At 35.9% G+C, this 5,000-nt stretch overlaps 1 pseudogene; it reads left to right on the forward strand.

Annotated features, from left to right (window-relative positions):
* Positions 1 to 4,248: 4,248 nt before the first annotated feature.
* LOC149134378 (histone-lysine N-methyltransferase SETMAR pseudogene) overlaps positions 4,249 to 5,000 on the forward strand; it is a 1,075-nt pseudogene continuing 323 nt past the window's right edge.

Here is a 5,000-nt window from a genome sequence, read left to right on the forward strand (position 1 = left end):
AGAAGTAGTGTGGGATTATCATAGCCATGTGTTGAGAGGTATTCTTTGGGGTTTGAATAATTCACCTGGGTGTTTTGCTCGACATCCTTAAACAGACCTTATTCAGTGACCTTCTGAGCAGGATGGGCTACTCGACCTGAAGAAAATTTTAACTGGGCCCCACCTACGAGGTCATGCGCTGTTTATCCCGATATGAGATCACCATGTCGCGAACATATGGTTGCGATGCATGTGCCTGGTGTACCCTTATCAGACGGGTAGTCATGATGGGTATAATGGTCCTCGTATAGTTTACCCCAGTGTCACTTTGATGGCATGCACTGCTCTCGCACTCAATAATAATAATAATGATAATAATAATGATAATAATAATAATAAATAATAATAATAATAATAATAATAATAATAATAATAATAATAATAATAATAATAATAATAATAATAATAATATTAAGGCAAATAGACCAGATATAGTTGTCAAAGATCATGAAGAAAAAAATGCTTTCTAATTGATGTATCAATACCAGCAGATGACAACGTTTCTCTAAAAGAAATGGAAAAACTTTCAAAATACAAAGACCTGGAAATAGAGATAACTCGAATGTGGAATCTAAAAACAGAAACAATTCCTATCATAGTAGGTGCCTTAGGTATAATAAAAAAATTTTCAGACAAATGCATAACAAAAACACCAGGACTTACAGATATATATAACATACAGAAAATTGCGCTACTGGGTACTGCACACATTCTACGCAAAACACTTTCAATACAATAAACATAAGAGCACCACAGCAAACCACAGCACATACCCAAGGCGCACAGAGCTGCGCTCGGTAGTGAAGTGAAAGCACGTTATAAAAATAAAACTACTAAACAATAATAATGATAATAATAATAATAATAATAATAATAATAATAATAATAATAATAATAATAATAACAATAATAACAATAATAATTATAACAATAACAATAATGATAATATATATATGCATATATATATATATATATATATATATATATATATATATAGAGAGAGAGAGAGAGAGAGAGAGAGAGAGAGAGAGAGAGAGAGGAGAACCTCTTCGGTCATGAATGACCATGGGATTGTACCTAGAAAGTTACCCTCCGCGGCACAAGTCTGGGCAAGATTGTTTTTAGAAGGCCAGCAATCGCCCATGCACACCAGCCTCCCTTCTCCACACCATTGATGTTATCCAAGGGAAAGGCAAAGGCCGACACAGCTTGGCACCAGTGATGTCGCAACTCATTTCTGCAGCTGAGTGAACTAGAGCAACATGAAATAAAGTGCTTTGCTCAAGAACACAACACGCAGCCCGGTCCGGGAATCGAAGTCACAACCTCTCGATCTTAAGCTCGACGCTCTAACCACTGAGCCATGCGCCTTCACACACACACACACACACACACACACACACACACACACACACACACACGCACACACACATGGTACATTTCACACCAGATCCTCAATTCTTTGGGATATGCAAGAAATACCAGCACCTAACTGGCTTTTGCAATTGAAAATGTTTTAACTATTGTGCAAATACCAATATTGACGATGTATCGATCAAACCATTGAACCAGGACAGTCATTTCGTAATAATTTTGTATCGCCATGAAGACTTTGCGGCTAATGTGTTTCTCTTCATTCTAATCTAATACGCTATGCTATTCGATTGTCGTTATAACACTGGAGGATATCATACTTTTTGTCATTAATCGCCTTCACTTTTAAAGAGTTTTCAAAAAATAAAAAAAAGTCACCCATCCTTCTGGGTGACTTAAACGGGATTAAAATGGTCTTCAGTATATACTAAATGTGAAGCTTATTTTGAATGGAAATGTTGGCTGAAATTAATGTTAGTAAAGACCTGGTCATGCCCCAAATAGTAATGCAACCCACACATAAAAATAAACCAGTAGGTTTTATATTCTACAGCAATACAGACTTGTGTGTGTACACCTTTTTCTTCGGCCATACAATTATTGCTTTCAAATTTTGGCACAAGGTCAGTAATTTCGGAGGAGAAGCAAGTCAATTACATCGACCAACAATGCTCAACTGGTATCGACCCCGACAAGATGAAAAACAAAGTCGAACTCGGCGGAATTTGAACTCACAACGTGAAAACTGGCGAAATATTGCTAAGCATTTCGCCCGGTGCACCAACGATTCTGCCAGCTCGCCGCCTTAGGCCATACAGTTATTGAGATTTCGATGCATAATAATTGAAAAATATTTCTCAGTTTAAAACCAGAAAATATAGAAACTTCTCTTTTCGGAAATTGGTTGGCCTCCTCGAAGCTGACTGGGAGACACTTGAAACTTTTTTGCGGAAATTAGATTGGTCCAGTAATTTCGAATAATTCAACCAGGAGAAGAAAACAAATCAAGAAATACTGAAAATTGTCAATTCTCACACTCACCTCAGCTATTCCGATAAAAAATTAAACAGTAAATATTTCCAGGGTCATGCGAATTCTCGTGAGAAAGTATTCAAATATTATGGACAACCTCTATGAACCAGCTCTTACATCGTATACCAATATCCTCATATTTTGATATTGTCGTATGATAAAATTAGAATGAATGAATATTTAAGTAAGAATCGCTGAAGCTACACAAATACTTCCACAAGTATATGAACGATCAAGAAAACATCTCTCATCAGCAAAGCAAAGTCAAATCGAAAGGATTTCTTCGGGTGTTCACGTGACTGTTTAGTTTTAAAATAAAAACCACAATCCGAGTCAATGTCAAGGTAGTGGGATACCGACTATTGTCATCAGATATAAGAGAAATACGTAAGCGTATTGTCCCAGTTAACCAAAGATCAGTAGATTGAACACATATATTCTATCGGATTGTAACTTCTCTCAAAAATCCAAATCTAACTGAACAGGACATAATTAAATTAGTAAGCTATCTTGACACAAAACTAGCTCCAGTATAGGATTGCTATGTATCATTATAATCCTACAGAGCCAGCCTTTCTAATTCCGTATAAATGCCCTATTTAGACGCTGGGTAACTATACAAAATGCTAAAAGAAAAGATAAATATGATTCCTAAGATCGCAATAACAAACAATTTCAAATTTGTATTGTGTACATCTCACGCATTAAAATTCCTGTAAATAATTATATTAAAAAAACATAATATATTTAGGCAGTCCTTTCTAAAATACTGTCCAGATCAGCATTTAATTGTTTGACTTCATTTCATCGAAATCTTTGACAAAGTCGACCATCAAATTTAACAAGCTGAAAATGTTGGTATTCGAAGAGAAGCCTCAGATTTCTTGAAAAACGAAGTGAAGTAGCAGCAGTCAAAGGAGCCTATACCAAAAATACAATACGTCTACGGTCTCTTTTTGAACTTTTCACTTCAATAACCTTGTTAGACATCGAGAAAATATATTCAGATTGCAATATTCAGTTGAATTGCAAACGTTATTAGAGTAGGGCTAGAAATCACAGCTGATGAAGACATCAATGCGCCCCAACAAGAATTATACGTCACACAAAACATTAATAATACAATATCGCTAAACATCACGAAATTGTACATTATGATCAGGAATCTCTCAGAAATGTTCTACCTTGCACCCAAACAAGGACATCATTCAAAAATATAAATATGTTCATCAATTGCATGTAGCTGTGGGCACATTCGTCATCTTCTAACTATATATACAAACTACCAATAACCTGCCAAGAACTAAGTCACAGTGTGCAGAGAGTTAATACTACAGGAAGCATAAAAATAACGTTGGCTCTCGATGAAAGACACTCTCAATTTTGGATTGAAATAGAAGCAATATAGTGAAACATCAACCACTATTTACATAGATTTATTTCTTTTTACAGTTGTATTTCTAGCGTATTTTTAAGTTTATGTACGAGTGCGCATACTTTATAAATATAAATATACAAATACATACACATACATATGTATACTTCTGCATGGATTCATGATGTAGGTGTGAGCATTAATATATGTGGGCAGACAGACGCACATTCAGGAACACACACACGCGCGCATGGTGGGGTGTATTAGGTCGTCAAGTATGAAATTTGTAGTAAGGTATTTGGTAAACTTTGACATTTTGCGCCATTATTATATTTTGACAATATTTTTTGTTAGAAAGCTGACACATTTAACTCATTTTGCGCTTTATAAAGTACTTATAAATCGTTTTTTGTTATTTTTGTTTAGAGATGGATAAGTCGGAAATTCGTACACTTTTGAAATTTGAGTTCTTTCACAGACAGTTCGGAATATTAATGGAGTATTTCATTCTAATGTTATTACTCAGCAGACAGTATCAAATTCGTTTGCAAAATTTCGTTCTGGTAACTTTGACCTGGCAAATGAGCAACGCGGTCGACCAGAAACAAAGATGGATAATGACGTGCCGAACGCCACCGTCAAGTCAGATCCATCTCAAAGTACCCATGAATTATCGTCGTTGTTTGGTGTTAGCAAGCAAACAATATTGACTCACCTAGTTGAAATCGATAAAGTGAAAAAGTTGGATAAGTGGGTTCCACATAAACTCAATGGAAATCGGAAACTGGAACGTTTGGAAGCCTGCATTATGCTATTTTCTCGTCACAAAATTGAATCATTTTTAAATCGAGTTGTAACATGTAATGAGAAATGGATCCAATGCAACAACCGCAAACGTTCAGCAAAATGGTTGGACAAAGACGAGCCACCATAACACAGTCCAAAAAGCAAAATTCATCAAAAGAAGCTGACGGTATGTGCTTGGTGGTCTGGCGCGGATGCGATCCATTATGATTTCATTAAACCTGACACATCAATCACGGCCGAAGTATACCGCAGCCAACTGGACTAAATGATGCAGAAACTTACAAGTAAAGAAAACAGCCTAGATTAGTCAACAGATCCACTCCTGTTTTATTGCAAGACAACGACAGACCACATATCGCAAAAATGACATTGG

This window comes from Octopus bimaculoides, chromosome 8, assembly GCF_046866305.1.
Source record: "Octopus bimaculoides isolate indiv1 chromosome 8, ASM4686630v1, whole genome shotgun sequence".
NCBI lineage: Eukaryota > Metazoa > Mollusca > Cephalopoda > Octopoda > Octopodidae > Octopus > Octopus bimaculoides.